Source organism: Corythoichthys intestinalis, chromosome 13, assembly GCF_030265065.1.
Source record: "Corythoichthys intestinalis isolate RoL2023-P3 chromosome 13, ASM3026506v1, whole genome shotgun sequence".
NCBI classification, from domain to species: Eukaryota; Metazoa; Chordata; class Actinopteri; order Syngnathiformes; family Syngnathidae; genus Corythoichthys; species Corythoichthys intestinalis.
The window spans coordinates 8915787-8938004 of NC_080407.1; the positions used below are offsets into that span (position 1 = coordinate 8915787).

The 22218-nt window shown below is 41.0% G+C and overlaps 1 protein-coding gene across 3 annotated transcripts in view; it reads left to right on the plus strand.

The window, feature by feature from the left end:
* mkln1 (muskelin 1, intracellular mediator containing kelch motifs) overlaps positions 1 to 22218 on the plus strand; it is a 233566-nt gene that overhangs the window by 15662 nt on the left and 195686 nt on the right. For all 3 annotated transcript variants that reach the window (XM_057855275.1, XM_057855278.1, XM_057855276.1), the window contains exon 2: positions 21907 to 22063. The gene's annotated coding sequence lies outside the window, so the exon portion shown is untranslated. The remainder of the gene's footprint in view (positions 1 to 21906; positions 22064 to 22218) is intronic.

Below are 22218 nucleotides of genomic sequence, written 5' to 3' on the forward strand. Positions count from 1 at the left end.
CGCATAAATGTGTGTAGCGCCCTCTAGGAGCAAAACCAACATTTCCTTTTTTTTTTTTTTTTTAAATTACCGTAATTTCCGCTACTTTTTTCGTTCATTTTGAATCCTGCGGCTTATAGTCCAGTGCGGCTTATTTGATCATTTATTTAGGTTAATTGGCAACACATGCCTCCTAGCATGCATTGCAGCACTACAGATGTAAGTAACAATCAAAATTCATGTTCTGTGCTAATTATTTATGCATTTACTGTTCCAGTTTCATTAATTGCTTGTTATGGTATTTGTTAACACTTTATTTGACAGCGGCGTCATAAGACTGTCACATGACTGTCATAAGACTGTCATAGTTATGACATAAGACTATCATGGGCATTACTGAATGCTTATGACAGATGTCATTAAGTGTCATCCAGCAAATTATGTTATCAACTCCATTAATGTCCAGCTTGGATCTTTTAAATCCATTCAAAGTGAGATAATTTGCCGAATAAAACTAGAAGATAACTGTTATAAGCATTTGTTAATGCTCATGACAGTGTCATGTCATAATTATGTCTAATTGTTTAATGACAGTCTTATGGCGCCACTGTCAAATAAAGTGTTACCAAATACCGTAACTAGCAATTAATTAAAGAACAGGAACAGTAATTGAAAAATAATTAGTACAGAACATTTAAGAACGTATTTTGATTGTTATTTACATCTGTTGCGCTGCAATGCATGCTAGGAGGCATGTTGGACAAGAACAGTGTTGACAGCAGGTGGCATAAAAGATTGACTGTCTCCCTCAAGGGAGCAGTGATGGTCAAATGAAGCTTCTTGAAGCAATGAAGCTTTGCAAACAATTGGTTCAAAGCTTCATGGTGGTTCATTTGGTCTTCTGACCATCGTATGATGCCGCTATCTAATGAAGTGTTACCGGTTATTATCTTTTGGTGTAAATATCCCATAATACAGTGAGGACAGCTGCGGCTTATAGTCCACTGCGGCTTATCTGTGAACAAATGCCGTTTTCCTGTCACATTTGGTGACATTTGGTTAATCCGCCCGCCCCGGCCGGTTCGCCGCGGCGTATTCGGGTCCTGGCTCTGCTCGCACGCCGTGGGGGAACGCTCGAAAAACCGGGGTGTTCGCCGGAGGTCCAGAGGCCGGGGAACCGAGCTCGGCCCGCCCCGCCTATGGCAGGAAGACGGCTACTTGCCGACTATCGGTCTCCAGTAGTACCGGTGTTTAGCCTTAGATGCGAATTTACCACCCGCCTTCGGCTGCATTCCCAAACAGCCCGACTCTGTATCGTCACAAGCCCTGTAGTTTAACTTAGTGTTTACAATAGCTTTAGCATTCCTGCTAGCAGCAGCCTCGTATTTGTTCCAAAATTCTTTGTGATGCAGTTTTAAATGGCTGCTGGGTTAGTGGTTTTGAATGCGGACGCGTTCTTTCTGCCTCGTGGAACTTCTACGGTACATGTTTCGCAGATGGCGAGAGCGTCGTTTTTTTAGTAACAGCCGCCATAATATTCAACTACTTCTTGTCTTGTAACTCCGCCTCCTCAACCCCTCCTCCCTCAGGGGCTTCAGAGAGGGGAGGGGTTGAGGAGGCGGCGTGCTGAATTCTTCGGTTGCGCACATTTGGAGGCAAAATCAAGTATATAATTATCGGATTGCATTATCGGTTGAATTTTTTTATTATCTGGATTATCTGTGTGACGTCATAATTGCCATTATCGGCCGATAATTATCGGTGACCGATATTATCGTGTATCTTTAGTAACAACGCAAAGGTTAAAACTTAGAGCACATCAGTACTATATGAATGGGATACCATACGCCCAGACTGCCGTTAGTACTACATCCAGTTTTCTTTGGGTGGGCAGAGCTTGTCCGTGGGTGGGCACTGCCCTGTCTCTCATGGTTGAGGTTTACCCATGTTGACAATTCCAGGCCACAATTAGTGGTTGACTAAATACTTATTTGCCCCACTGTATTTACCTGAAATGTTAAGTTCAAACCACTTCAACTGAGCGCGAAGCAGCGAGTTGTTTTATTGAGTTTTCCATCAAAACTTGAAAAAGCCAGAAAATTGCTTGACTTAAAATTTCAAGTTCAACTAACTTTTTACAGCGCACATGAGATCAACATCCAGTAAAGTCTCATTTTAGCCTTACTTGTAGTTTACACATTCTTGAAATAGAAGCTTTTTGGAGAGCTTTTCCTCCTCCAGTTTTGTTTAGAACCTCAAATAGATCAAGGTGGACGCGCTGCGTGGGTGGCTTCACGTTTGACTGCGTACCCCCTTGACAAGGGGCGTAGTCGGGGAGCGTTTGAAGCGCCCTCGCCCCTTCCCCTACATTCTCGCCCTGTGCGTTTGTCTTTTGACCCACTTTGACAGAAAATCAAAGGCAGGCTTTTGCTGTGTCAACACCACCGCCGGCAGTCGTATCATTGTTAGTGCCGGATTCGGATGGAAAGAATGAGCCTGGAGATAAAAGCAGGGGTCCTGCGTTGAGCCATTAGGGCGACGTGGTTTTTTTGGGTTCACTGCATGCTTGACCTTGGAAAAAAGCTTGTGTGCAGTTGGCTTTTTAATGGGTGTTCTTTCTACAGGTGTATGTAGAAAGTAGCTACCATGTGCTTGAGTTCTCAAGAAAACAATGTTAGCGCAATAGCCGTCTCATCGTCACGTTGACTGGAAAAAGCAGCATTCGTGCCGAGGTGGCACAACGTGAGCTCCAAAACAAAGCATCATTTCTATTTTTCGTGTAAACCTCGTAAATATAAATGCCAATTGCGAGACACGTGCTCGCTTGCGCCTCTAATTCCTTGGAAAATGTTATGTCCTCTTCAGTTTACAGTGTCAAAACCAGCCGTAGCCTTACAGGCTGAGGTGGGCTGTTTACCTAGCTCATGATTAGTTTCCCTTTGTATATTCTCACCTGACATTAACAATATACACGTGCTGTGTATAAACAGAGGCTTAATGAACGAAGCGCCCTACCGCTTTCTGTTTTTTTTTTTTTCTCGGTGCATTCTACGGAGATCAACTCAGGTCTTAGTGAGGAATGCAGCTTCATAAGGCCTCTTGCAATGCTGCTTTCGTCGATCCGTAACGGGACCTCGGCAGAGTCTGACAACTGGTTTGCGCATGCTCGTGCAGCAAACGTAACGCCAGCTGTAAACAAGCAAGAATGTGACGGAGTGTCGTGTTTGCTGTGAAACTAGTTAGCCTTTGGCCCGTAGAGATAAGAAGCCGCATACCGGTTTCAGCTCTCAAAAGCCAAACCATTTCGTCATCTGTATCCACGTGCTTATGTTTAGTGTCGCACGTAATCATCCTGACGTTAACCCCCGAATCTGCATTTCCTTATCACCGAGCGCACTTCAGTCTTGTACGTGGATTGCTTTGTTAGTCTTTAGATCAGGGGTCCCCAAACTTTTTACTGTGAGGGCCACATAACTTTTCCTTTCTCTGACGAGGGGCCGGGGTCAGTTTGCAACAGAAAAGGTGTGACGATTGCAGGAGTGCCTAAATGTAAAAATGTATTATTTTTCAGAAAGCCACAATCAAATAACCCTTTCTGGATTCTTCACGGAACAAAAGTAAATATAATAATAATAACAATATAATACAATATAATATATAGGGCTGTCAAAATTATCGCGTTAACGGACGGTAATTAATTTTTAAAAATTAATCACGTTAAAATATTTGACGCATTTAACGTACATGCCCCGCTCAAACAGATTAAAATGACAGCACAGTGTCATGTGCACTTGTTACTTGTGTTTTTGGGTGTTTTGTTGCCCTCTGCTGGCGCTTGGGTGCGACTGATTTTATGGGTTTCAGCACCATTGTGTAATTATTGACATCAACAATAGTGAGCTACTAGTTTAATTTTTGATTGAAAGTTTTACAAATTTTATTAAAACGAAAACATTAAGAAGGGTTTTAATATACAATTTCTATAACTTGCACTAACATTTATCTTTTAAGAATTACAAGTCTTTCTATCCATGGATCGCGTTAACAGTTAATAATGTTATTGCTATCTTGTTGATTTATTGTTATAATAAACAAATACAGTACTTATGTACTGTATGTTGAATATATATATCCGTCTTCTGTCTTATATTTCCATTCCAACAATAATTTACAGAAAAATATGGCATATTTTATTGATGGCTTGAATTGTGATTAATTACGATTAAATAAAGTTTTAAGCAGTAATTAACTCGATTAAAAATGTTCATTGTTTGAAAGCCCTACTTTGAGTTTTTTTTTGGTTTTTTTTGGTAACACTTTATAATAACTATCCTTTTTACTACTTAATATATCATTAGTAAACTGTTGATAAATGATTTATTGTTGATTTGTGAAGTATTTGTTAACAGTTTGTTAAGCATTTACAGGGTGTTCCAATATGGTTGACCCCATTCTTAATGCCCATGCTAGTTGATGGATCTTAATAAAACTATATACACTTTATGTTGAAGGTCATAAGTTTTATTGGTTAAATATACAAAGAAAAGTACAAATATTTGTTGGTTCTATGGCAGATTTTCATAAATGTGCAACATGAGCGCTGCCTGCAAAATGCCTTATCAAAATACCTTTTCTTTTCACGTGAACGGCATTTCTTAACCTGAAAAGATAGAAATGCCAAACGTTACACACAAAAACTTAAAACTTTCCCACACAAACTGTGTTTCAGATTAAGAACACCCTGTAAATGCTTAACAAACTGTTGACAAATACTTCACAAGCAACAATAAGTCATTTATCAACAGTTTACTAATGATCTTCCGTATTCTAATAAATGCTCCCAGAGTTGATTTCTTTACACCAAGCGTTTTACCTATTGCAGATTCAGTCTTCCCAACCTGGTGCAGGTCTACAATTTTGTCTCTGGTGTCCTTCGACAGCTCTTTGGTCTTGGCCATAGTGGAGTTTGGAGTGTGACTGACTGATGTTGTGGACAGGTGTCTTTTATACTGATAATGAGTTAAAACAGGTGCCATTAATACAGGTAACGAGTGGAGCCTCGTTAGACCTCGTTAGAAGAAGTTAGACCTCTTTGACAGCCAGAAATCATGCTTGTTTGTAGGTGACCAAATAATTATTTTCCACTCTAATTTTTTCCACATTCTGTCTCTCATGGTTGAGGTTTACCTATGTTGACAATTACATGCCTCTCTAATCTTTTCAAGTAGGAGAACTTGCACAATTGGTGGTTGACTAAATACTTATTTGCCCCACTGTATGTAATAATAACTGAAGTGCTAATATGCTTCTCCAAAACACAATACAAACAGACACATTGATTAGCATGATTGCCAACTAGCTTAGTGCGCCGTGCTAAGTAGTAATGTCTCATCAACAAAGAATACAAACAATACAATTGGCTTTATTTATCTTGGTCTCATCTGACCACAGCACACGGTCCCAGGCTTCAAGATTGAGCTTTTTGGCAACAAACACTCTAAGTGGGTCTGGCGTGCCACGAAAGATGCGCATGCTGAAAAGCACCTCATACCCACTGTGAAGTATGGGGGTGGGTCAGTGATGCTGTGGAGCTGTTTCGCTTCCATCGGCCCTGGGAACCTTGTTAGGGTGCATGGCATCATGAATGCTTTGAAATACCAGGACATTTTATATCAAAATCTGTTGCCCTCTGCCCGAAAGCTGAAGATGGGTCGTTACTGGGTCTTTCAGCAAGACAATGACCCTAATCATATGGCCAAATCTACACAGAAATGGTTCACCAGACACAAAATCAAGCTCCTCCCATGGCCATCTCAGTCCCCAGACTTTGTTTTGTTTGCAAAAGGGAGTTGCACAAAGTATTAACACCAGGGGTGCTAATAATTGTGACACACATTATTTGATGTCAAATATTTTTTTCTTTATGTGGGATTTTTTCCCCACTGAATGAATGCACTTGTATTGAAGGTTGGATTTTTCTGGGTTTTTTTCCATTAAGGTCCCATATTATTTGAATTAAAAATATATATATATATATATTAGAAGCTAAAAAACACATCTTAACCAGGGGTGCCAATAATTACGAAGGGGCACTGTAAGTCGCACCCCAAGCCAAACTATGAAAAAAACTGTGACTTATAGTCCGAAAAATACAGTAGTTGCGCCACTGATTACGCTACATGTAACAAATGGTTTGACATCAGTAGTAGTGTAAACATGGAGTCAGTTGCTATGTTGACACGTCTGGTTGTCTTTGAGTGTTGTCAAGCAGGATAAGTGCTGTCAATTTTATTACGTTTTTTTTTAGAGATGTAAATGACCTATTCTTACGACAGTAAGATATGAAATTGATTCACCGGACAACAATATGATATTACAAATTCTGCCACAATTGGATTCGATTCAAGGGCCTTTTATCTACACATTTAACACAATCGGTTAAATTTCACCTATAGCAATCAAATATACAAAGCAATTTTAATGTTTTAGAAAACGACATTAATTGACGCTTCACCTTTGTTTTTAAAGTCAAATTCTCCAAATACCCGAACTGGGAAACGCATTGACCGCCACGCGACCCAGGCCAATTTGCCCAGTTAAAACCTTCCAAAGCCAGAGGTGACAACTCTCGCCCCTTCCCGCCTTGACGAATGACACGGCAAAGCGGTGATAAATGGCCCGTGCGCCCGCTGAATCCTCCCCACATGTGCAGTCAATTCACTTTGCTCACGTGAGCTGCACAGGAAGAAATGTGTTTGCCCGGGCACAAAGGAGCCTTTGTCGCCCTAATACACTGCAGGTGAATGACATCATTATAATGCGAGTGTGTTGGTAATTTTCCCATGAGAAAGATGGCGCGCACACCTCCATCGGTAAATTGATACACTTTCACATTACAATCATGACAGAGAATGCGTGATTTCACAACAAAATCGTGACTCACCTCATCAGGTCGTGTAATTTGAACTTCCTCCATTTAAAAGCCAAATCATCAAAACACTTCTTCGAAGCTTTGGCTCCATCTCAAATGCTCTTGCGATATCTAATTAGGAATAAAAGCACAGCGGCTTGTGCAAGTAAGAAGAACAAAAGGTTAGGTTTACACAACTTGGCCTAATTTACGTGTTAAGCTCCACACAAACAACTCGGAGGATGTCAGATAGTGTGTCATCATCCAAAGAAGGTCAGCAACAGGTCATTCAACAAAAAAAAAAAACAATGCTTTAATTATGATTTCATACATGGCTCATCTTAACCAGTACAATTAACAAAACCATAATCTGACTCAACACTTTAATCGGCGGAAATGAATTTGCACGCTGACCAAATGACCATTTTGCAAACTCCAGCAGGCATACAATAAATGTGAATAAACGCCACAAGTTTCTTATGAAGCTAAAGCTAAACTATACAAATTAAAATCTCACGCATCGGATCTCACGCAAGATTCATGTGTAAGAAACTACAATCCTGATAACTTGCGGCTAGCGGCTCTTGTCAAGAGTGTTGAGAAAACACAGGTTCGCCCTCAGTTGTGCAACCTGCCAAAATGTTTAAAGTACCGCCTGTGTTTCGCTTTCAATCATAAGTTGGTGGTGGTATTGTTTGACATTGAAAGTCTGAAGAACATGAGTGGAGTATGCTAGAGCAGGGGTCCTCAACGAGCGGGCCGCAGACCGGTACCGGTCCGTGGCGCATTTGGTATCGGGCCGCGCAGAAATAATAAATAATTTATTAACGACTGCATTCTGGCCTAATGACTTTGGCCTGTGCGGCTTAACACACCAATATCCTTGTCTACTTTAGATATACAACTACAGGATAGGAGGTCGTCATCGAAATGCATTGTTTGGAGTGTTAGCAGTACATCTTGTTTCGTATAAATATGTGCGCTTGGCCTCGATAATAACCAGTGTTGTCAGTAACGCGTTAGTTAGTAACGCGTTACTGTAATCTGATTACTTTTTTCAGTAACAAGTAATTAACGCGTTTTTCTACACCAGTAATCTGATTAAGGTTAGTTTCCTTAGTGTCTCTGCGTCACTATTTTTTCATTGCCTCATAACGTATGTAGAATGAAGAATATTGTAGTCATGTACGAAGAGCATTTTGAATAGAAAATGCTAAAATAGAAGGTTCCCGGTACGTGTTTCCATGATAACCTCTTAGCTATTTCCTGTTTTGGTCTCGCGTCATATGTGTTGTGGGACTGAGGTGGGTGGACATTCGAGCCGAGTGTTGAGACGTTACGAGGGAATGTTGATCTGTGGATATCCATGAATTAAGGTGAGTATTTTGCCTTCATTCTGGAGGGTATCAGCAAAAGGTTGGACCCCCTACATGCGCGGCCGTTTCATAGCTTTGCCGTAGCAACGACGGGCAGTCATCGCTCCAAGTTGGCAAGCTTTGTTTACATCATATGCGTGTTGCACATTTATGCCGTGAGGAGATGTTTTCGTTTAGCCTCTGTGGGATGTGTTGTAAGTCCGATGGAGTGTAAAGTGCTTAGTTGTCGCCATGTTTTGTGGCCAAATTGACCGCGTGTTTTAGAGGAGTACTTCCGAGTTGTGCACGCGCATCCGCGCCCGCCACCACCGTTGCAATTTTGTGCAGTCAGTTTGCATTGTTTTACATTGGCACTGATACGCTGTTAACCATAACCCGAAATTCAGAAGTTTTAACATTAGGCTTAATCTTAGAGTTAGCAGGGTTTAATTGGTCGGTGGAGTTGATTTCAACAAATTCCAAGCACTTTGTCAGATATTTGTTAGTTTCAGGGCTCTGGAGTGGCTAAGCTAGCGCAAATTTCTGATATTCCCATTTAAATTCACTCATCGGAAAGTCAATTACATGAGATGACATTTTTCTGTTGTCATTCTTATGTTGAGGTGGCAAAGGGAGAAAAATGGGTAAAAAGTAACTGATAGATTACTTTTAAAGTAACTTAGTTACTTTGATAATGAAGTAATCAGTAACGTAACTAGATTACTTTTTTGAGGCGTAATCAGTAAAACAGTAATTACTTTTTCAAGTAATCTGTGACAACACTGATAATAACGTATGACGTAGGTCGTCGCCCATCACATTTGTTCCCGGAAATAATTAGCCCCCACACTAAAATGACCAAAAAACAGACATCTTTGGACAGATTTTTCACGGGAAAAAGGGAACCTGACGAGCCAGAAGATGGGCCTACAATCTCGAAGAAAACAAACTCTATGCTACGTCCCAATCACTAAAGACCCACGAACTGCGAAGGAGTGGATTCGAGACCCGTATGTGAATAAACCGAGTGATTCGAGCATGTCTGTGCAACAGGAATATCAGCTTGTAGAGATCGCAAATCACGGCGACCTTAAACGTACGTTTGAGACAACAACTCTACCGAGGTTCTGGATTAAAGTTACTTCGGAATATCCTGGCATCGCTAGGAGAGCACTAAATACTGTGCTACAATTTGCAACATCGTATCTTTGTGAAGCGGGCTTCTCTCACTCTCCCATCTCGGGACCATCTCGTCTCAACGAAACAAGTTCAGGCTTCCTACTGATTCAACGGGTGAGTTGTATTTTCCCTGCACTTAACACGACAGGGCTAAAAACAAATGTTATTTTTACGGCTGTCAAAATTATCACGGTAATTAATTTTTTTTAATTAATCACGTTAAAAAATTTGACGCAATTAACACACATGCCCCGCTCAAACAGATTAAAATGACAGCAGAGTGAAATGTCCACTTGGTAATTGTGTTTTTTGGAGTTTTACGCCCTCTGCTGGTGCTTGGGTGCGACTGATTTTATAGGCTTCAGCACCCATGAGCCATGAACCATTGTGTAATTATTGACATCAACAATGGCGGGCTACTAGTTTAATGTTTGATTGAAAATTTTACAAATTTTATTAAAACGAAAACATTAAGAGGGGTTTTAATATAAAATTTCTATAACTTGTACTAACATTTATCTTTTAAGAACCACAAGTCCTTCTATCCATGGATCGCTTTAACAGAATGTTAATAATAATGCCATCTTGTTGATTTATTGTTATAATAAACAAATACAATACTTATGTACCGTATGTTGAATGTATATATCCATCTTGTGTCCTATCTTTCCATTCCAATAATAATTTGCAGGAAAATATGGCATATTTTATAGATGTTTGAATTGCGATGAATTGCGATTAATCACGATGAATTAATTTTTAAGCTGTAATTAACTCGATTAAAAATTTTAATCGTTTGACAGCACTAGTTATTTAAGGTTTGCTGTATTGCCGGTGTTCTGACAAATTTGGCATGGGTGTCACGTTAAAAATGACTGCGAATGCAGCGATTCCAAAATACACACTACAAACTTTCTTTAAAGAAAGGCAATATTAACTTAATTTGCCATGTTTTCTGCACACAACAACTGCAAGCAGCTCTCTCACTTAACGACGGCGGGGCTCGCGTGCGGCTGGATGTTATTGGGGGCGCTCGGGCGGGGTGTCCCGGTGTCGGGATTGGCGACGGGGCAGTGTAGGGTCGGTCGCCAACGGGCTTACACTCACAAGGGATTCACACGATTACTGGGTTCTAGATCACAGAGATGATTTGTGTACACTCTACCCCTTTCTATCACTTAGATTATAGACTCCCCCACCTTCCTCCCCCTCTTTCCCTGGTCAACATATTAGTAGTTAGTGTAGTTAGGCGTTCAATGTATTTCTTGTAGTACACACAAAGTACACACTACAAACTTTCTTTCAAGAAAGGCAATATTAACTTACATTTGCCTTGTTTGCTGCACACAACAACTGCAAGCAGCTCTCTCACTTAACGACTTTGCCGTGTTGTTAAGCATTAATTTACGCCATTTTTGTTTTAAACATGTATGTTTATGATGTGAAGTTTTTTAGCACTGTTGGATAACATTCAGTTGAAAAGGGGTTGGACGTCTATTGCTGTCAATAGCACTGAAATACGATCATTCACTGCCAACCCTCCCAGTTTAACCATTAAAAAGCGCTTGATGAGCAAAGCAGCTGGCGCCCCCTCCCCTTTTCGAGACCCCGCGGACCCCAACCCAGCAGGAACCACCAACTAATCCCACATCAAAGCTCACCCAATCACTTAAATCTACAGTGGTAGAGCATTGGCTGTGATGTCTCCTTTCGAACATAAAAACGTCCTCAACAATGGATGTGACGCGCCATTAATCAGGGTAAACCTAAAAAGCTTAAGTTCAGGTACTCTAACTAATCCTGCACCTGTGGACGAAGCCATATTTTTGGAGAGTGAAAACAACAAAAAGTTGTAAAGCAGGTAAAGAACTGGTCAACGAGTTCAACTGCGCATGATGAGCTGGAAAGTGGCAGTTCGTCTTTGTCAGGGACTCGCCCGACCGGCTCTATTGACAACATCCAGACTTGAAATTCTTGGTTGGCAGCGGCCTACGATTGCCCGGAACATTCAGTTCCCGACGCAGTCCCCTCAACTCTCGTAATGTACAGTAAGACCACGCTGAAGCCGCAATATGCATTCAGAGTTATGGCATAACTCTCCAACCTGTCAACTAAGATAGAATGGAAAAGGAATATGAAAAAATGCACATGAAATATGAAAACTGGTTCATTTTTAGCTCAGCGGTGCCTCGTCCAGAATACCAGTTTTCAAAAAATTCCACACAAGCGCTGTATTTTGTCACACTCGTTTTACCAACAACACCCCCTCAAGCGCTTTGTTATCGATATGTACAAACTGAGATAACTGGGATGACATCACCGAGGTTGCTTTGTAACCTGAAACTATTGCCGCTGGTTGCAGTTCTTCCAGTAAGAAGGTGGACTGCTTTTAACTCATTGGCTGCCATTGACAGTAATAAATGAACCAGTTGCTCTAAAAATGAACTGTTTTTCCATTGACCACACTGTAACTTTGACATACAGTGGGGCAAATAAATATTTGGTCAACCACCAATTGTGCAAGTTCTCCTACTTGAAAAGATTAGAGAGGCCTGTAATTGTCAACATGGGTAAACCTCAACCATGAATGACAGAATGTGGAGGAAAAAAAAAAAACAGACAATCACATTGTTTGATTTTTAAGGAATTTATTTCCAAATTAGAATGGAAAATAAGTATTTGGTCACCTACAAACAAGCAAGATTTCTGGCTGTCAAAGAGGTCTAACTTCTTCTAACGAGGTCTAACGAGGCTCCACCTGTATTAATGGCACCTGTTTTAACTCATTATCAGTATAAAAGACACCTGTCCAAAACCTCAGTCAGTCCCACTCCAAACTCCACTATGGCCAAGACCAAAGATCTGTGGAAGGACACCAGAGACAAAATTATAGACCTGCACCAGGCTGTGAAGACTGAATCTGCAATAGGTAAAAGGCTTGGTGTAAAGAAATCAACTGTGGGAGCAATTATTAGAAAATGGAAGACATACAAGCCCACTGATAATCTCCCTCGATCTGGGGCTCCATGCAAGATGATAACAAGAACGGTGAGCAAAAAAACCCCAGAACCACACGGGGGGATCTAGTGAATGACCTACAGAGAGCTGGGACCACAGTAACAAAGGCTACTATTAGAGGTGCACGATAACATCGGTCCGATAACAGGAATTATGACATCCCAATAAATCCGATAACAATATGTTATCGGGCCCATTAATAATATTTTTGGCACGGTGTCGGATTGGAATGTGTGCGTTTGTTTCCACTCCTGTTTTGCCGTATTTTTCTTTCACTGAGTTATAAAACTTACGATGGCAATTAGCAAATTTTTTGCATTTTACAGTGTTCAATTCAATTCAATTTTATTTGTATAGCAAGTTCGTGAGAGGTCTTTTGGATATTGATAGGCTTGCTGTTGTATAATTGCCAGGTTAAGAAAGTTGTTTCATGGACCAAGACGACAAAAGTCTCCTCTCCTGTTGCACCAAATGTTTTATCTGCGGACATAGCACAATACCTGTTGGGTTTATGTTTGTTTTAGATCAGTACTCATTGTTCAAGGGAACGCATCGTCAATGATATTGACTGACTGATTGTGATTGACTCAAATTATATTTATTTGAAAAAATTAATATGGGTCAAAACTGTTCTTGTCTTTGTTTTGTTCATTATAATAACGTTCATGTCATCATGAAAATTCTGGTTCGGTCAAAGGCAAATCTATGCTTAATCAGCCACTAGTATTTTTGACCTACAAGTGTTCAAAAAACTCAGGTGAATATGCATTGAAAAATCATATATACAGTGCCTTGCAAAAGTATTCGGCCCCCTTGAATCTTGCAACCTTTCGCCACATTTCAGGCTTCAAATATAAAGATATGAAATTTAATTTTTTTGTCAAGAATCAACAACAAGTGGGACACAATCGTGAAGTGGAACAACATTTATTGGATCATTTAAACTTTTTTAACAAATAAAAAACTGAAAAGTGGGGCGTGCAATATTATTCGGCCCCTTTACTTTCAGTGCAGCAAACTCACTCCAGAAGTTCAGTGAGGATCTCTGAATGATCCAATGTTGTCCTAAATGACCGATGATGATAAATAGAATCCACCTGTGTGTAATCAAGTCTCCGTATAAATGCACCTGCTCTGTGATAGTCTCAGGGTTCTGTTTAAAGTGCAGAGAGCATTATGAAAACCAAGGAACACACCAGGCAGGTCCGAGATACTGTTGTGGAGAAGTTTAAAGCCGGATTTGGATACAAAAAGATTTCCCAAGCTTTAAACATCTCAAGGAGCACTGTGCAAGCCATCATATTGAAATGGAAGGAGCATCAGACCACTGCAAATCTACCAAGACCCGGCCGTTCTTCCAAACTTTCTTCTCAAACAAGGAGAAAACTGATCAGAGATGCAGCCAAGAGGCCCATGATCACTCTGGATGAACTGCAGAGATCTACAGCTGAGGTGGGAGAGTCTGTCCATAGGACAACAATCAGTCGTACACTGCACAAATCTGGCCTTTATGGAAGAGTGGCAAGAAGAAAGCCATTTCTCAAAGATATCCATAAAAAGTCTCGTTTAAAGTTTGCCACAAGCCACCTGGGAGACACACCAAACATGTGGAAGAAGGTGCTCTGGTCAGATGAAACCAAAATTGAACTTTTTGGCCACAATGCAAAACGATATGTTTGGCGTAAAAGCAACACAGCTCATCCTTCTGAACACACCATCCCCACTGTCAAACATGGTGGTGGCAGCATCATGGTTTGGGCCTGCTTTTCTTCAGCAGGGACAGGGAAGATGGTTAAAATTGACGGGAAGATGGATGCAGCCAAATACAGGAACATTCTGGAAGAAAACCTGTTGGTATCTGCACAAGACCTGAGACTGGGACGGAGATTTATCTTCCAACAGGACAATGATCCAAAACATAAAGCCAAATCTACAATGGAATGGTTCAAAAATAAACATATCCAGGTGTTAGAATGGCCAAGTCAAAGTCCAGACCTGAATCCAATCGAGAATCTGTGGAAAGAGCTGAAGACTGCTGTTCACAAACACTCTCCATCCAACCTCACTGAGCTCGAGGTGTTTTGCAAGGAAGAATGGGCAAGAATGTCAGTCTCTCGATGTGCAAAACTGATAGAAACATACCCCAAGCGACTTGCAGCTGTAATTGGAGCAAAAGGTGGCGCTACAAAGTATTAACGCAAGGGGGCCGAATAATATTGCACGCCCCACTTTTCAGTTTTTTATTTGTTAAAAAAGTTTAAATTATCCAATAAATTTTGTTCCACTTCACGATTATGTCCCAGTTGTTGTTGATTCTTGACAAAAAATTTAAATTTTATATCTTTATGTTTGAAGCCTGAAATGTGGCGAAAGGTTGCAAGGTTCAAGGGGGCCGAATACTTTTGCAAGGCACTGTATATTATCGGTTATCCTGTCGGTATCGGCCTTGAAGAGCAGGTAGTTATCGATATCTGTATCGGTTTCAAAAAATGGATATCGTGCACCCCAAGCTACTACCAGTAACACAAAAAATCCCAGAACCACACTGGGGACCTAGTGAATGACCTACAGAGAGCTGGGACCAGTAACACAATGCGCCGCCAGGGACTCAAATCCTGCACTGTCAGACGTGTCCCCCTGCTGAAGCCAGTACACGTCCAGGCCCGTCTGCGGTTCGCTAGAGAGCATTTGGATGATCCAGAAGAGGACTGAGAGAATGTGTTATGGTCAGATGAAACCAAAACAGAACTTTTTGGTAGAAACACAGGTTCTCTTGTTTGGAGGAGAAAGAATACCGAATTGCATTCGAAGAACACCATACCCACTGTGAAACATGGAGGTGGAAACAACATGCTTTAGGCCTGTTTTTCTGCAAAGAGACCAGGACGACTGATCTGTGTAAAGGGCAGAATGAATGTGGCCATGTATCGAGAGATTTTGAGTCAAAATCTCCTTCCATCAGCAAGGGCATTGAAGATGAGACGTGGCTGGGTCTTTCAGCATGACAATGATCCCAAACACACAGCCAAGGCAACAAAGAAGTGGCTTCGTAAGAAGCATTTCAAGGTCCTGGAGTGGTCTAGCCAGTCTCCAGATCTCAACCCCATAGAAAATCTGTGGAGGGAGTTGAAACTTCGTGTTGCCCAACGACAGCCCCGAAATATCACTGCTCTAGAGGAGATCTGCATGGAGGAATGGGCCAAAATACCAGCAACAGTGTGTGAAAAGCTTGTGAAGAGTTACAAAAAACGTTTGGCCTCCGTTATTGCCAACAAAGGGTACATAACAAAGTATTGATATGAACTTTTGGTATTGACCAAATACTTATTTTCCACCATGATTTGCATATAAATTCTTTAAAAATCAAACAATGTCATTTTATTTTATTTTTTTCCACATTCTGTCTCTCATGGTTGAGGTTTACCCATATTTTCAATTAAAGGCCTTTCTAATATTTTCAAGTGGGAGAATTTGCACAATTAGTTGCTGACTAAATACTTATTTGCCTCACTGTATATGAAAGACTGTACTGACCCAATGAGAGCAGGTGAAGGCAGAGTGTCTGCGGGAACAAAAGCAGCAGTGCGTGTAGTTTTGATGGACGATGACAACACCTCCATTTATAAACTACTTTATTGTTAGTGTGATGATCACACATACCAGCTAAAGTGGACTTTGAAAAAGGAGTGATGGCAGTGAGTGCGTTAAAAGGTCATAGCCAGGCTCCACCACTCCCCTCAAATAAGTAATACCCATCCGACATATCGTAGGATCAATTTTTGTGACATGAAAGTTGCACTTGAGCAGCCCTAAAGCCCGAATGAAGGCAAAATAAATGTTCAATATACAACAGGAAGGATGTTCACCTGCGGGCGCAGTTGTTCATCCTGCAGATTTTGCTTGAGCTTTGATGGGACAACCTTGCAAGGAAGAAGCTTTACACTGCAAAGCCTGCAATAAAACTTCTTGGAAATTGAGAAGAATTTTGGACAAAAGCAAACTTTCAATATAGAGTTATACATAGACCTATTTTGATAACAAAATGAGGCGTTTGCGTTTCAAGGTTTACATTTTGTGTGTCACTGATGCATCACTTTGCACTTTTTATGATCTCCCAAGTCAGGTGAGCGCCAATCAATGACTAACACTGAAATGACAATCCACTTCAGCAATCAGCAATAAAAGTGTGTCATTAGGAATTAACCGCATTAAATTGTAGGGCAGAGCAGACTTTTGAATGTGTCACAGGCATGAAAATAAGTTGGCTTGTCACTTCGTTGATACTTAATATACCCTAAAAGTTGACTGACCTAGTGTAGATGTAGGCTGATGTGAGCTAGTTTATTTTCTGGCTTTGATTAAAGAATGCCATACTACAATCAATCATGAAAATTAATTGCACATGTTCAAAAAAAGTCCATCATGATGCCATTATCACATTAATGAGTGGTTCAATCAGTGTATATTTCCATTGGCTGCATTTCACATCCAAAAGGAGCCAAATAGTGGCTGACCTGGCAAATCGGGCGGGCTGATGTCAGAGCACTGTAGCTACTGCTTAAATGACGACGAGCGATTTCTAATCCATTTGACTGGTGAAGGAATTCTAGCCAGACTGCCGGAATCGCACCAGCTGAACCGCCCGACCCGCACTGGCGCAGCTCCAACGACCCGGGCCGGTGGGACTCTGACATCCTGGCCAGAAGGCCAAACTCCGCGCACTGGGATACTATTCCCTGATTGATTATATTAAGTGTGTTAGAATTATGCAAACAGTTGGAATGGTGCCTACGAGAAAAGGTACTATCCTTCACGTCTGCCGTCAGAAATGGCGGTGAATGAGTTAAGCCTGAGTTATACTCCCGCGTTGCGGTGACGGCGTAACGACTACGGCGTCATTCGACATTCGATAGTTCTGCGGTGAGGGAACGCATTGCTCTGTAATTCACCGCCAAGCCACTAGAGGGATGTGGCGTTATGTTTGTACGGTTTTGGGGCATGCTTTTTTACTTCCGCTAGTCGAAGAAAAATAAACAATGCAATATGGAACTCTTGAAAGTAAATATTCTGCTCATCAACACTGAATAAATATTGAACATACAAATGTTGAGGGGCAGGCGACGCAGAAGACTGTTTCGAGGCGGTCTGGCCGACTTTTGATGCCGCACAGAGTTTTAGACTCAGGTGGAGAGAGCTCGCTGTGGCGGCTAGCTTCAAACTGGCGTCGAGCACTGCGTTCAAGGTCTGCAAAGCCATCCAGCCCGATTTGTTTGCCGTGTCCTACAACCAGCCAGTGGGAAGCCATAGCAGATTTCTGGCGTCTAGGGAACTTCCCAAACTGCGTTGGGAGGCTTGATTTTAAGGTTATCATAAAAAGCACCGAGGCACTCTCAATCTGTGCTTTATTCTTTATATACTTGAAGTGTGACACGTAAATAAGTCACAGACTCACAGCAAACATAAGTACACAGTAAATGATGAAGTGCACCAACCAAAAATACGACATAAAGTGATAAAAAGTTGGCAGTTTTTGGCCGACTGGGTCACCGCTTCGTGTGGCCACTCGATTCCGACCACCCACGTCCTGGTGGTTCTTCCATTTATTTATTTTTTCGATCGCCGACCTTGCCATTTGGCAATCACAATAATAATTTCTTGACGAGACTTGCTCTTCGATGATACTCCCGTCGGCTTGGTCCATTTTTGCGTGTAGAAAACAATGTTTGATTCTATTGTACAATGGCGGTGTTTTCGCGGTAAACCGGAAACAACAGTCTGAGCGGACCAATCACAGTCCGTTTTCGCTACGTCATACGCGTCTACGCGACGCGAAGGTTACAAAAATCGAGAGGTGCGCGTCAGGCTACGGCGTAGGGTCGTAACTCGATTCTTCCTTGACGGCGTAGGTCTGACGCGGAAGTATAACTCAGGCTTTACTCTGACTGCAGAACGCTCTTGTTTGGTCTTGACCTCAAGTCAAATCAATATTTGACTTGGCTGGTGGCCCTCACTGGAGCGAACTACCATTGGTAGAAAACCACTGATGACTTCTTTAACACCTCGGCGCCATTTCTGTTCGACACCCTGGTCTTCATGTAAAAAAAAAATAGTGCTTTTGTTCCTTGCAATTCAATGACGCAAACTGGAAATACTACACTTTGACTCCAAAATTTTAGACATGTACTAGAGTAAACCACATAAATTCTGCCTATTTGGACTTGTTGATGTCATGCGTAAGTAACATATGTAGCTGCGCATTTGGCTTTCGTCTGTTTCTTACCCGGAAAGCAACGTTCATGACATCATGAAAACACCACAGATTCAGACGACTGAGTCGGTCACCCCACAACCAACGACCTCGTATGTGACTCAATAGTGTGAGAGGATAAACAAAGCCAGACATGCGAGTGGAATCACGCCACACAATCCCATAAAGTTTAATGAAAGCAGTTTGTTGTTACACAATACTGACACAAGGTTCTATCTATAGAAAATGACATATTTTACGAGCCGGGAGCTGACTTTTTCAGCTATGTACAGTAGTTGAAACCGGACTAGTTAACCTTAGCGTTTGGGTCGACAGAAATAAAAGCCAAATTGCTGCCGAGCTTCTTGATCCTGCCGGCCGGTCAGACAGGAAGGGCTTTAATCATGGCTTCCTGCACGTTGTTTTGTCTGCATAATGGGACACGGGAGTGAGAGTGATATATTTCGCAGCTGTTCTGCAAAAAGTAATTGGAAGGCTACAGTCCCTGACAAAGGTCTTGTTGCTTATCCATTTTGTAGAAATAATTGCTAATAACCTGACTTTTAATTATTCAATTGGTTTCAGAAATGGCTCATATGAAAGCTAAGACCCTCCCAAATAATGATGAATATACAAAAATATATACAAAAGTTTTGTCGCCTAAAGAAAGTAATGTGAAAATTGAACAAAAAATGTACTTTAAATTAGGGCTGTAAATATTATCGCGTTAATGGTCGAGAATTAATTTTTTAAATTAATCACGTTAAAATATTTGACGCAATTAACGCACATGCCCCGCTCAGATTAAAATGACGGTACAGTGTAATGTCTGCTTGTTACTTGTTTTTGGGTGTTTGCCGCCCTCTGCTAGCGCTTGGGTCCAACTGATTTTATGGGTTAGTACCATGAGTGAGCATGGTGACATCAACAATGGCGAGCTACTAGTTTATTTTTTGAGTGACAATTTTACAAATTTTAGTAAAACGAAAACATCAAGAGGGGTTTTAATATAAAATTTCTATAACTTGTACTAACATTTATCTTTTAAGAACTACAAGTCTATCCTTGGATCACTTTAAGAGAATGTTAATAATGTTAATGCCATCTTGTTGATTTATTGTTAGAATAAACAAATACAGTACTTATGTACCGTATGTTGAATGTATATATCCGTCTTATGTCTTATCTTTCCATTCCAACAATAATTTACAGAAAAATATGGCATATTTTATAGATGGTTTGAATTGCGATTAATTAAGATTAATTAATTTTAAAGCTGTAATTAACTTGATTAAACATTTTAATCGTTTGACAGCCCTATTTTAAATACAAAAATATCTTACATATCATAAGCGAATTAAGTAGTGGTGCTGTGAGATCCAAATTTAATATTTTTTATGACTTCCATGGGCTTGAAGGACTCATCAGGAACATCAAAGAAAGCAGTCTTGCATGCCTCCCATAGTTCATCAACAATCTTGGGTTTCGTCTTCCATGCTTCCTCTTTCATCCTGTTCATGTCTGGTGACTGGGCTGGCCGGTCCTGGAGGATCTTGATCTTCTTTGCTTTGAAGAACTTTGAAGTAGAAATTGAAGTATGCGATGGAGCACCATCCTGCTGCAGAATTTGTCCCTTTTTAAGGTTAGGAATTTAAGAGGCAGCTAAGATTTGTTGATATTTCAGACTATTTATGTTGCCTTCCACCCTGCAGATCTCTCGCACACCCCCATACTGAATGTAACCCCAGATCCTAATTTTGCCACCACCAAACTTCACTGTTTTCTGAGTGAATCTCGGATCCATGCAGGCTCCAGTAGGTCTCCTGCAATATTTGCGGTGACTGTGGTGTAATTCAATGGAAGATTCATCTGAAAAATCCACCTTTTGCCACAAAACAGTGAAGTTTGGTGGTGGCAAAATCATGGTCTGGGGTTACATCCAGTATGGGGGTGTGCGAGAGATCTGCAGGGTTGAAGGCAGCATCAATAGTCTGAAATATCACAAATCTTAGCTGCCTTTTACATTCCTAACCACAAAAAGGGACAAATTCTGCAGCAGGATGGTGCTCCATCACATTCAATCTCTACCTCAAAGTTCCTCAAGGCAAAGAAGATCAAGATCTTTCAAGACTGGCTAGCCCGGTCACCAGACATGAACATCATTGAGCATGTCTGGGGTAGGATGAAAGAGGAAGCATGGAAGACGAAACCCAAGAATGTTGATGAACTCTGGGAGGCATGCAAGACTACTTTCTTTGATGTTCCCGTCATCAATAAATTGTATGAATCTTTGCCGAACCGCATGGATGCAGTCCTTCAAGCCCATGGAAGTCATACAAAATATTACATTTGGATCTCACAGCACCACTGCTTGATTCGCTTATGTTATGTAACATATTTTTGTATTTGAAGTACATTTTTGTTCAATTTTCACACTTCTTTCTGTAGGCGACAAAACTCTTGTCTTGCCAAAATTTGACCTTTTATGTCTTCATTAAATGATTTTTTTTCATTGAAACAAATGTATTTTTGTACAGTCAACATCATGTTGGAGGGCCTTAGCTTTCATATGAGCCATTTCTGAAACCAATTGAATAATTAAAAGTCAGGTTATTCGCAATTATTTCGACAAAATGGATAAGCGACGAGAGTTTTGTCAGGGACTGTACAATTTTGACTTTTTTTTGTGCTTTTTCCTCTAATCAACATGTGCCAGTTCGTCAATACAGCAACTTGTGATGTTGCATTTTTGCTTCCACAGCTTATTTTTACAATATCTGACTTAACCTCACGTGCCGAGTACAGTCCGAACAATACAATGCGCTCATTGTTGTGCTCAGTAATCCTTCGTTTAGGTACATAAACTGGTATGTTGGCTTTTTCCAAGTACATTCTCGCTTTTATTGCTCTTTGCGTAGCTGAGCTCTGCACTTCGAGGGCATTAAAAATAAGAACAGAATTACGTATTTATACTAAAATGCACTGTAGGCTATCACCTACGAAAAGAGCAGGATAATTACTATTAACTCATTCACTGATAGACCTCCAATTCATTTTGACTTGGAGGGGTTGGCAGCCATGAAATTGGCCTACAAATACAGTAAATGCATTAAAAATCTTGAATCTGTCGACGCCTGACGTCCGCTTCGCCTCACGTTCGTCCCAGCAAATTCTTTACAAACATAAAAATGTACTAACCATATAATTATTGCCTACAGGGTGGCCATTACGTGCTAATCCCGCAGAGCGCTGTGGTCGCAAAGTGGCCAGTGTGACGCAGGGCGGGAGATGAGGAATGAGGATGCTTCGCCCGTAGACCGCGACTTCCAAGCACGTCACCGTCTTCACGGTCCCGTGCATAGATCGGGGTTTGCGGTGAGTCTCAAAGCCGTTAATGTGTTTGACATTACAAGGTGCGTGCAAAGTCATATTTGAGTATGGGTTTGAAACTTATTCCATCATTTAAGTAGTCTTAACAGAGATTATTGACCCTTTCTGGGGAATTGACCAAAAAAGGCCATTAGGTTTAT